The sequence below is a fragment of the Rhinatrema bivittatum genome, chromosome 8 (genome assembly GCF_901001135.1).
Source record: "Rhinatrema bivittatum chromosome 8, aRhiBiv1.1, whole genome shotgun sequence".
Classification (NCBI taxonomy): Eukaryota; Metazoa; Chordata; class Amphibia; order Gymnophiona; family Rhinatrematidae; genus Rhinatrema; species Rhinatrema bivittatum.
In genome coordinates this window covers 83,409,370-83,422,078 of record NC_042622.1, presented here as the reverse complement: position 1 = coordinate 83,422,078, position 12,709 = coordinate 83,409,370, and the positions used below count along the sequence as shown (strand labels likewise).

At 42.0% G+C, this 12,709-nt stretch overlaps 1 protein-coding gene across 14 annotated transcripts in view; it reads left to right on the top strand.

Moving 5' to 3' along the window:
* Positions 1 to 12,709, top strand: part of FNBP1 (formin binding protein 1) — a 547,949-nt gene that overhangs the window by 150,759 nt on the left and 384,481 nt on the right. Inside the window, exon 1 of one of the 14 annotated variants that reach the window (XM_029614293.1) lies at positions 9,273 to 9,336. The exons of the other annotated variants lie outside the window; for them this stretch is intronic. The gene's annotated coding sequence lies outside the window, so the exon portion shown is untranslated. Of the gene's footprint in view, positions 1 to 9,272; positions 9,337 to 12,709 lie in introns of those variants that run through there. 14 annotated transcript variants of the gene reach the window in all.

Below are 12,709 nucleotides of genomic sequence, written 5' to 3'. Positions count from 1 at the left end.
TTCTTGATTTTATTTGTTTTATGAGGAATGATGGTTCTGTTTTTCCATTATTAATACACAGAGTCTGGCTTCTTGGGGTTTCCATTTCAGTTTTTGTCTAATTTGTGCTCCTATATTTTGTATTCTGTATTTGGTGAGGGTCTGTCTCTGCTCTGTGTGTGTGACCATGATGAGAAATTCGCTAGCATAGGGATCTATAGCAATTGTTTCCTCAGTAGGTGGTGTATTGGTATTCTAGGACCCAGTATAATATTTACCCTTGCTTTTTCACAGGTAGAGTTATTGTTGTTAGAGTCCTTGGTGTTATTACTGTTATGTTATGATGGGATTGCAGTATAGATTTTGAGTGTCTTTTTTTTTTTTGCGAGGTTTTATTTTCGTTCACAATGTGCCTGGCAGTGGAAGGTGTTTGTGCTGCTGTTACTGTGAGGTGACACCAGAATTTGAAAACATCTTTTAGTATGATGAGCTGTAAGGGAAACATTCAAGCTCATTGTTTGGGGGAATTTCAGTGGATGCACAGAGTTACAGAACTGGAGGTGCAGGATTTATATTGACATTCTGTCCCTTCCTATAAATTCCAGTCTTCACTCTCATAGCCATATAGAATTAGTTGAATGAGGCTATCAAATAATTTTATAGTGTGAAACTGGCCAGCTTTTTAAAATTATGCAGAAGACCCTTTGGACTTTCTTATTAACACCAAATATTCAAATCTGTGTTCATCCCATCAAGCTCATATATCTCATTAAAGAGGTAAATTGAATAACACAATAACTTTGTTTTATTATTGTTACTCATAAATTATAACAATAACATTAATCTTGGAATATTATATATTTTTAATATAAATGAAAGATTTTCACAAGATAGGTTGTGTCGTGAAACATTTTATTATGTATATATTTAAGGAAACATACATAAATTGTCGAAATACATTTTGTTCGTTTAACCTTTAACCTCTGGTTTGCTAGTAGACTGAATTACTGTGTCCCGAAATTATGTTTGTCTAAAAAGTGTGTCACCAACATGAAAAGTTTGGAAAGCTCTGCTTTAGAGGATGTGCAAATACGTTGGACTGGCGCATGCCAAGCAGATTTTAAAAGCTCCCCAGATACGTGCATATCTCCCACAGCGTGCACATCTCGAAACTTCTCAAAAAGTAGGTGGGGTATGGGCGGTACATGGGCGTTTTGAGACTTTAACCAGAAATTTGCATGTAAATACTTATGGTATTTGACATACGCCGAATCTCCTGCCATGTAACTTTACATCTGCTATGATTGGCATGTTAGTAAAAACATAACGAGCCATTTCGGAAGGGTGTAAAGGGTCTGTGGTAACTGGGTGCTGTATAGTCTATCAAACCAGGGAGGTTTGGAGAACCTAGCTGGTAACTGGGAGAACTGGGAAGGAAATGATAAAATAGGCAATGGTGTCGGCATGCATCCCTTTTAAAATTTCCCCACTTACATGATAGAAGCGGCTTTTTTGTGCATAGGCATGCGTCCACTTAAAATTGGGAGCACTTGTGCTCGTGGCCAGGCTATTTTATAATGTGTGCATATATGCGTTTTTTATAAAATAGCCGCGTCCCTGGGTGTAGGCCAATGAATGCGCACGCCCATGTGCACCCGCTTGCCACTTTGTAAGTTACCGTCCCTATTGCTGAGTTGTCTTACCATGCTTCTTCTTCTAAAAAGGAGAAAATGTACTCCAGCGCTGAAGCATTCAGGAACCAAAACAGACTCTAATGGTGCTAACAACACACTGGTGCATAGATTAGTGCCATTGGTGCCATCACCTTTCTGCACACAATATTCACCAGAGTCATTAACTAGCATAGATACCATATCTTTGTCAGCTCCATCAACTTAAGAACATAAGAACCTAAGAACATGCCATACCGGGTCAGACCAAGGGTCCATCAAGCCCAGCATCCCGTTTCAAACAGTGGCCAATCCAGGCCATAAGAACCTGGCAAGTACCCAAAAACTAAGTCTGTTCCATGTTACTGTTGCTAGTAATAGCAGTGGCTATTTTCTAAGTCAACTTAATAGCAGGTAATGGACGTCTCCTCCAAGAACTTAACCAATTGTTTTTTAAACCCAGCTACACTAACTGCACCAACCACATCCCCTGGCAACAAATTCCAGGGTTTAATTGTGCATTGAGTGAAAAAGAACTTTCTCAGATTAGTTTTAAATGTGCCACATGCTAACTTCATGGAGTGCCCCCTAGTCCTTCTAATATCCAAAAGAGTAAATAACCGATTCACATTTACCCGTTCTAGACCTCTCATGATTTTAAACACCTCTATCATATTTTCCCTCAGCCATCTCTTCCACAAGCTGAACAGTTCTAACCTCTTTAGTCTTTCCATCCCCTTTCTCATTTTGTTCGCCCTTCTCTGTACCTTCTCCATTGCAACTATATCTTTTTTGAGATGCAGGTGGTGAGATGCAGGTGGTGAGAATTGTACATTCTCACCACCGATGCTTCCAACCTCGGGTGGGGAGCCCACGTGGACAATCTACAGACACAAGGATCTTGGTCTCCAGAGGAAGCCAAACATCAAATTAACTTCCTAGAACTTCGAGCAATGCGATATGCTCTCAGGGCTTTTCAGGAACGCCTATCAAATCACGTCATCCTGATTCAGACAGACAACCAGGTGGCCATGTGGTACATCAACAAGCAGGGAGGCACAGGCTCCTTCCTCCTATGTTAGGAAGCTGCGCAGATTTGGGCGGAAGCGCTCTCCCACTCGATGTACCTCAGGGCCACCTACTTGCCGGAAGTGGACAATGTCTTGGCAGACAAACTGAGTCGCGTCTTCCAGCCACACGAGTGGTCTCTCAACCCCTCGGTAGTGACCTCAATCTTTCGCCAATGGGGATACCCCCAGACAGACCTCTTTGCGTCCCCTCAGAACCACAAAGTGGACAATTACTGCTCCCTGATTCGGAGCGAGCGCTCTCAGCCCAGAGATGCATTCTCCCTCTCGTGGGCAACCAGTCTGCTCTATTCATTCCCTCTACTTCCTCTTCTTTCAAAGACTCTCGTGAAGCTACGTCAGGACAAAGGAACCATGATCCTGATAGCACCTCACTGGCCACGCCAAGTGTGGGTTCCCATACTCCAGGATCTCTCCATCTGCTGGCACATTCCCTTGGGAACGGACCCGCATCTGATCACTCAAAACGACGGATGCCTACGCCATCCCAATCTTCAGGCCTTGTCCCTGACGGCATGGATGTTGACAGGTTAATCCTTCAACCACTTAACCTTTCAGATTCGGTTTCTTGTGTCCTTATTGCTTCACGGAAGCCTTCCACAAGAAAATCTTATTCCTATAAATGGAAAAGGTACCCATCATGGTGCACTTCACAGTCCCTTGATCCCTTTTCCTGTCCAATCCCAAGGTTTTTGGACTATCTCTGGCATTTTTCAGAGTAAGGTCTAAAAACCTCTTCTATCAGAATGCATGTCAGTGCAGTAGCCGCCTTCCATAAAGGTGTCGGGGATGTCCCTATATCAGTACAACCCCTTGTAACACGATTTTTAAAGGGCTTGCTCCATATCAAGCCACCTTTACGTCCTCCGGCCCCTTCTTGGGACCTTAATCTGGTTCTCGGTCGGCTCATGAAAACTCCATTCGAGCCTCTTCACTCCTGTGACCTAAAATATCTCACATGGAAAGTGATTTTCCTTTTAGCTATCACTTCAGCTCGCAGGGTTAGTGAGTTACAGGCCCTAGTTACCTATCCACCTTACACTAAACTCCTGCAGGACTGGGCGGTACTCCGCACTCACCCTAAGTTTTTACCCAAGGTAGTTTCGGAGTTTCACATTAATCAATCCATCATACTACCTACCTTTTTTCCCAGGCCCCATTCCAATCCAGGGGAACAGGCTCTGCATACCCTTGACTGTAAACGGGCTCTAAATTTCTATCTAGACCGTACACTTGCCCACAGGAAGAGCACTCAGTTATTCGTCTCTTTCCATCCCAACAAATTAGGGCAACCTGTGGGTAAACAGACTCTCTCCTCCTGGTTGGCGGACTGCATATCTTTTTGCTACCAGCAAGCGGGCATTCCTTCTAAAGACCGTGTTAAAGCACACTCTGTGAGGGCCATGGCGACTTCAGTAGCACACCTATGATCGGTGCCGCTTCCTGACATTTGTAGGGCTGCCACCTGGAGCTCTCTCCATTCCTTCGAAGCCCACTATTGCTTGGACAAAGCCGGAAGACAAGATTCCATCTTCGGCCAGTCTGTCCTGCGTAACCTATTTCCAACGTGATGTACCAACACCCTTCTGCCTGCCCGGTGGGGTTCAGTATGCCCTCTACCAAATTCCACCCCAGTTGTTGTGCCTGTTGCACGCTGTTGGGTACATTTGGTGCATGTTTGGACATCCTCAGCTCGGTACTCACCCATATGTGAGGACTACGATCCTGCTTGTCCTGTGAGAAAGCAAGTGTTGCTTACCTGTAACAGGTGTTCTCACAGGGCAGCAGGATGTTAGTCCTCATGAAACCCGCCCGCCGCCCTGCGGTGTTGGGTTCGTAACGTTTCGTTGTTTTATTTTTCTGGCACTGCCTGTAGCTATCAAATAAGACTGAAGAGGGACCCCTGCTGGCTGCAGGGTTAGTGCCATGCTGGGCATGCCCAGTAGGGGCCAGTCAAAGTTCTGGAAACTTTGATAGAAGTTTTCCGTGATTGGGCTCCATCCTGATGATGTCACCCATATGTGAGGACTAACATCCTGCTGTCCTGTGAGAACACCTGTTACAGGTAAGCAACACTTGCTTTTTCCACAGCAGTATGTTTCATAACAACTAAATGTAGCAAATATTATGGGGTGGGCATCTTATTCTCTCAAACTTTAGTGGTGGATGTTCATGCTGTATTGAAGGATATTGAGGGCAGATATATTCTCATCAAGGTTATGATAGATGATATGCTATATACAATGCTTCATCTGTATGCTCTGAATTCTGAGCAAGGACCATTCCTAGATACTATCTCAAAACTTCTGATAAAGTGGGCAGAGGGCCATCTTTTTGTTGGGGGTGATTTTAACATTACAAGGTACCCTTATCTAGATAACAGTGGTTCTGGAGTTGGGGGATCGAAACAAATTTCACTGCAGATCGTGGGCTGCTAAATATTTGGAGGCTGCGGTTCCTATGGTTAGGAATTTTACTTAATATTCTCAATCTCATAAATCCTATTCACGATTAGATTACTTTCTTATAGATAAAGCACTGGTAGGCCAAAAAGGAGATGCAGATGTGAGTAATATTTCTTGGTCAGATCATGCGCCAGTATGGGTTTCTTTAAAGACATCCTATAATGATGGGGGTCTTAGTTTCTGGCGGCTTCTAGATGGCAAACTGTTCCAGGAATTTCTCTTGGGAGATATACAAGAGTATTTAACCCTTAACAGCACTGATGATGAGGTCTCGTGTGGGTCTGTCTGGGAATGTCTGAAAGCTGTGATCAGTGGTAAACTGATTTCACACGCCTCTTTTCTCAAGAAAGAGAGAGAAAGGAAAAGAGTATTGCTTTTGCAAAAGGTTGCTAAATTGGAATTGTCATAAAAGGTCGCCTGAGGGTCATAGGCTGCGAAAATTGGAGGAGGCTAAAAAGGAATTGCACAATCTCGACCTAGACAAAATTGCATTTAAACAAAGACATTTTGAATTTGGCAATAAGGCGGGGCGAGTGCTGGCAAGATGACTGAAAGAAAGGGCTACTCAAAATCATATCAATAAAACAAAAGATGGTAAAGGTACTTGGAATACAGGAATGATTAGGGCTAAATTTATACAATTTTATGAAGCGTTATATGTCTCTGACTCATATTGCCATGCAGGATATTATGGAATATCTAGAGGGGATAAGTCTCCCAACTTTATCTGATGCGTCTATAGAGAGGCTTAATAAAGAAATTTTGGAATTGGAGGTGGCTGAGGTCATTAAGGATTTGAAAATGGGTAAATCCCCAGGGCTTAATGGCTTTATCGCCAAGTTCTATAAAACCTTTCAGTCTGTCTTAACTAAGCCATTGACCAAAATGTTCAACGCTCTGTGAAATGGTGGGGTTATTTCTAATGACACAAACTTGGCGGGGATCACTATCCTAGCGAAGGGAAGTCGTGACCCTAAGCTTTGTGGTTCTTACTGGCCTATTTCTCTAATCAATATAGATTTAAAAATCCTAGCTAAGGTGTTAGCAGTTAGGTTGAGCTCAGTGGCCCTCTGCTCATACACCCGGATCAATCGGAGTTTGTCCTGGGACGGTTGGCATTGGACAGTGTCAGGAGGGTTTTAGAATTAATCTGGGAAGCACAACAGGGAAATGTACCAGCAGTCCTGCTAATGGTTGATGGAGAGAAAGCATTCGATAGAGTCCATTGGCCTTTCTTGTTTAGCATGTTGGAAAAAAATGCAGGTAGGGATGGCTTTTATTGGATGGGTTGAAAGCCTATATGACAACCACGTGTGTACATTAAGGTCAGTGGAGGTTACTCGGCCTCTTTTGAGATAAAGAGGGAAACTAGGCAAGGGTGCCCACTGTCACTTCTATTATTTGCACTGTCATTAGAGCCCTTCATGGAGAGGACTGGGCAAAATTTACAAATCAATGGCATAATGGTAGGGGAGACTGATTACAAACTGTCTCTGTCCACTGATGATTTACTATTTGCAGTCACTAGGCCAGAGGCCTCATTTGAGGAATTATTAAGTGAAATGAGAAAATTTGGGGGTCTCTGGATTTAAGATAATGAAGACAAATCAGAGATTTTGAATATATCCATTCCTGAACAGTGATTTGTGGAACTTTGTGGTACACTTCCCTTTAAAATTGCTAAGAAATGTGCAAAATATTTGGGGGTTAAAATTGGTCCAAGGAGTGAGGAGTTATTTGGATTTAACAATGTTCCTTTGTTGAATGAGATTCAAAAAGACTTGGATGGATTTCTCATGGCTGGGAAGAGTGGCTATATCTGTAAGATGAACAGCTTACCACATGAAAGTTCCAGATGGTCTTTTGAAACTTTTGCAGCATAAGCTGCTTTGATTTATTTGGAATCAAAGTCCAACTAGAGTGTCCAGTAGAGTCCTTTATTAGGGGAAGTTAAGGGGAGGGCGTGGAGTCCCTAATTTGTCTTGGTACTACACAGCCGCTCAGCTGAGTGCCTTGTTGCAATAGCATGTGAAGTTGGGATTGAAACCTTGGGTATACATAGCCCAAAACAAGGTGGGGCCTCTTCCCTTGGAGATTAGGTTTTGGGAGGGGGGAAAGATGTCTTTTAGGGGGCTATTGCCTTTTTCTAGGTTAACTATGAAAGTTTGGGGGAAATGGAGGGGATGGTTGGCAGGGGATAGATGGGTATACCATCGTACCTCATTTCTGTACAATAGGAATTTTAGCCCAGGATTAGAAGTAAGGGAAATAGCATGATGGACAGAGAAGGGAATAACCAGAATGGAGTAGTTATGGGATGGCCAGGGGATATGGTCTTTTGAAAAGATACAGCAGGATTACCAGCTTTCTGAGGAAGATTGTTTCTATTATCAATTAGCCCATTACTTTTGGGCAGAAAAGATAAGTTTGGAATTAAAGAAAGGCAAGGCACTCTTTGTTGGTTTTTGTGATCAGGCGTGAGGACTTGAAAAAAACAATTTCCAAGATGTATGCGTTGCTAAATGGGGAGCCTTACATAAAAATGACATATCAATGAGAATGGGAGACAGATCTGGGAGAGATCTTGGAGGGCAGTGAATGGGAGTGCTGTTTCATGACATCAGGTAAAGCGTCAGTTTCAGCTCTAATAAAAGAAAATAGATATAAATTGTTATATAGGTGGTACTTGACTCTGGCAAGACTTCTATGAATAACAAGTGTTGGAAAGGTTGTGGTTCAGTAGGGACCTTTTTCCATCTGTGGTGGACGTGTCCTGAGGTGGGCAAACTGTGGGATGGGGTCTTGAGATTTTCACAGGATATGCTTGGGTTCTTAATCCCCAAGGATCCCAGAATGTGTCTCCTAAGCATACCGATTTAAGTAGGAGAGGAGACTCAACAGCGCCTGTTGATCCAAAATTTTATAGCCACGAGATGTGAGCTTGCCTTCTGGTGGCGCAAACCATCGGTGCCTACTTTAGCAGATGTGTCATCTAGACTAGACAGAATTTACTATATGGAAAAATTAACAGCTATACGAAATGACAGACTGACCAGCTTTGAGAAGATATGGACACCATACATAAAATGGAAGTATAAATAATGAAGAGGGCGGTATAGTTGGGGTAGGGGGTGTATAATCACGGGTGGGTGGTAAGGTATTTTCATTTGTTGTAGGTTAGGAGGATGCTTGTAGTAGTCACAAAGGTTTGAAGGATTGGGGGGGTGTTAACTAGGGGTTAAATTCAAATAATGCAGGGGCTTCATATGTTTATCTGTATACCTTTAACCAGTATTGTTCTTTTGTGCACTTCTGTCAGGTATGTTCTTGTGCTAAGTTATGTTACGTTTTACTCTGTTTTTTCTGGTAACTTTATTGATTCATTGTTGAAATCTTTTACCTGCTAATAAAGAGTTAATTAGAAAAAAAAAAAAGAATTACAATCCCAAAGACAAGCATCATTTGCATGTGTGAATGCACTATGTTAAAAACAGTCATCTTTGGCACCCAGCTGTGAAACATGCAAATGAGCTAGAGATGTGAAATTTTACAGTTCAGCTTAGTTTGCGGTGTTTACCACACTTTTAGCTTTTGACACATATTTGTTTAGACATATTTTCATAAATTAGTTATTAAAGTCAGTGCAAAACTTTGTATGCTGATTAGTTACCTTGCATTAGTCAGTAGTGGCTGAGCCACTACCAATCAGCAAAATTGACAACCCCATCACCTAGAAGCCACTCCAGACAGCCAGACAAGGTATCAGCCACAGGTTTCTAAGTTTTTGTTTAAGCACAAATCAACGAGAATTGCTTAAATTGCAGATTTCACAAAAATTCACAGTCTTTTTTCCTGCCTTGCACATGCTTTTGAATGTCCCATCAATGCTTGACAAAGTGGCTTGTGAATAATTGTACTGCCTGCCTGATGAAGTTGTAATGGCTTAATCAAAGGTAGCAATAATGTGTTCTTCTGGAACCCAACAGGTGTCTCTACAGGGCAGCCAGTAAAATGATCCCACAGGACTTTGAGGGTGCAAGAAACTGACCAAGACATCGTGTCCCTCTATTGAGACTTTGCATATATGGCCAGTCTACCAGGAATTAACTTAGATGCAAGCTAAATACTGACCAGGTTGGAAGCTGGATGCTTGAAGGGCAGGAAAAATTTCACATTCATGTTTATTTATTTATAACTTTTTTATACCGAGGTTCAGGTAACAGAGTTACTTATCACTCCAGTTTACATTCCAACAGGTAATAAATAATGACAGTAATATGTCTTACAATGAACAAGGATGGGAACAACTTAGAAAAACATAACTAGGAAAAAAACAATGTGTACAGTTAAAACGAAATGGACTTGAGGGATATCAAGCCGACTGGGGAGGGAAGTTGACTAATGGAGGGGGAGAGGGAGAGAAGTTACTATGGCTGAGTAAACATGAACATAGGCCGTGGGTAGGGACAGTTTGAGGAAGCTGTGGAAGAATCTTGAAATTATGGGAAAGCTTGGCCGAACAGCCATGTCTTGAGTCTTTTTTTGAATGTGATTGGGCAGTGTACCAGCCTGAGCTCAGGAGGAAGCGAATTCCACTGTTTGGGGCCCGCGGTGGATGGAGCTCTTTTTCTTAAAGATGTTTTGATAGGAGGTGCGTGCAGAGTGCCTCTCTGTGCTAATCTTAGCGGACGGGAGGAAGTGTGAAGTTGAAGAGGAATTCTGAGGTCCAGTGAAGTGTTGTTGTGAATGGCTTTGTGGATGATTGATAAAAGTTTGTTCTAAAACACTTGCAATGAATGAGATGACGTCATTAGATATTTTGCTAATGCCAATTTTAGTTGCATCAGTGGGCTTGAATTGATGATTTTCCCTTGTACCAGCAACTGTATGACCTTTGCTAAATCTCTCATACTGAACAGGTCTGATTGCTTCAGTGTCATCCTTTGGGAAAAAGAAAAATTTGATACCAGGAAACTTTTATCACAAAAGTCAAATAGATCCTTTGGTGTCAAAATTTGGTTATTGAGGGGGCATTGTAGACTAGCATGGGCAGCTAAACTTTTTGTGGTTCCTCCAATCCCATCACAGGATTACTATGATTGTTGGTCCATAATATGGGAGGCATGCTCACATTATATTTTAAACTTTGCACTAGGACTTACCACCTGGGGTTGTACTAATCCACAAAATTTCAAGCCTCTGAGAGGCGTTGTTGGGCTGCAACACCTGGACAACATAGCCAATTTAGGTTGCATGGAGCATAGTACTCAGAGGTGACCTCCATTCAACTGCCTATAGCTCTCCAACCAATGAAGATCCAGGTGACAAATTTAGTACGGTTTTGTTTGAGATCCTAGAGAACATCCATGCAAAATTGTGTTCGATTTGGTGGAGGTTGAGCGTGGATCCCTGGTCCACTTGATATGGAATGATCCATAAGTGACATAGGTCTGTAAGATCCACTTAGTTTTGCATCCCTTCCAAGTTTTGCCAGAACCGTTATACCTGCCCTGTTGTTGTTTAGTAGGAAATTAAACATAGAGACCAGTGGTTTGATGTTGATAAAAACATAAGAACATAAAAACGTGCCATACTGGGTCAGACCAAGGGTCCATCAAGCCCAGCATCCTGTTTCCAACAGTGGCCAATCCAGGCTATAAGAACCTGGCAAGTACCCAAAAACTAAGTCTATTCCATGTTACCGTTGCTAGTAATAGCGGTGGTTATTATCTAAGTCAACTTAATTAATAGCAGGTAATGGACTTCTCCTCCAAGAACTTATCCAATCCTTTTTTAAACACAGCTATACTAACTGCACTAACCACATCCTCTGGCAACAAATTCCAGAGTTTAATTGTGCATTGAGTGAAAAAGAACTTTCTCCGATTAGTTTTAAATGTGCGAAATGCTAATTTCATGGAGTGCCCTCTAGTCTTTCTATTATCCGAAAGAGTAAAAAAACCGATTCACATCTACCCGTTCTAGACCTCTCATGATTTTAAACACCTCTATCATATCCCCCCTCAGCCGTCTCTTCTCCAAGCTGAAAAGTCCTAACCTCTTTAGTCTTTCCTCATAGGGGAGCTGTTCCATTCCCTTTATCATTTTGGTCGCCCTTCTCTGTACCTTCTCCATCGCAATTATATCTTTTTTGAGATGCGGCGACCAGAATTGTACACAGTATTCAAGGTGCGGTCTCACCATGGAGCGATACAGAGGCATTATGACATTTTCTGTTTTATTCACCATTCCCTTTCTAATAATTTCCAACATTCTGTTTGCTTTTTTGACTGCCGCAGCACACTGAACCGACGATTTCAATGTGTTATCCACTATAACGCCTAGATCTCTTTCTTGGGTAGTAGCACCTAATATGGAACCTAATATTGTGTAACTATAGCATGGGTTATTTTTCCCTATATGCATCACCTTGCACTTGACCACGTTAAATTTCATCTGCCAATTTGATGCCCAATTTTCCAGCCTCACAAGGTCTTCCTGCAATTTATCACAATCTGCTTGTGATTTAACTACTCTGAACAATTTTGTATCATCTGCAAATTTGATTACCTCACTTGTCGTATTTCTTTCCAGATTATTTATATTATAAATATATTGAAAAGTAAGGGTCCCAATACAGATCCCTGAGGCACTCCACTGCCCACACCCTTCCACTGAGAAAATTGTCCATTTAATCCTACTCTGTTTCCTGTCTTTTAGCCAGTTTCTAATCCACGAAAGGACATTGCCACCTATCCCATGACTTTTTATTTTTCCTAGAAGCCTCTCATGAGGAACTTTGTCAAATGCCAAGTACACTACATCTACAGGTTCACCTTTATCCACATGTTTATTAACTCCTTCAAAAAAGTGAAGCAGATTTGTGAGGCAAGACTTGCCTTGGGTAAAGCCATGCTGACTTTGTTCCATTATGGGATTCATGCTTTTATAAAACTGTGAGGAAAATCTGTCCATGCCCAAGGCCTTTCCCTGTTCACCCTGCCCAATTTGGATTCAGGAAAAACCTAAGCACGGAATCACTACTTCTCTCACTAACTGACACAGTACTCAGAGGGTTCGACAAAGCTATCTACTAATCCTCCTGGATCTCTCGGCCACTTTTGATACAGTCAACCATTCCATCCTCCTCAACAGACTATCTGAAATAGGAATCACGGGTAATACCCTACAATGGTTCTTATCCTATCTATCCCACAGAAACTTCCAAGTAATGTTCAACAACACCCTCTCAAAGAAAGTAAACCTCAACACAGGAGTTCCACAAGGATCTGCCTTATCAGCAACACTCTTCAAAATATACCTTCTCCCAATTTGTCACACCCTAGAACGAATTGGTCTGACTTACTTCCTATATGCTGATGATATACAAATATTGGTCCCTATTCCGAATACCCTAGAAGAAACATACAATAGAACTACCAACTATCTCACAGAAATCAAACAGCATGTAACCGAACTAAAACTCATAATAAACATAGACAAAACC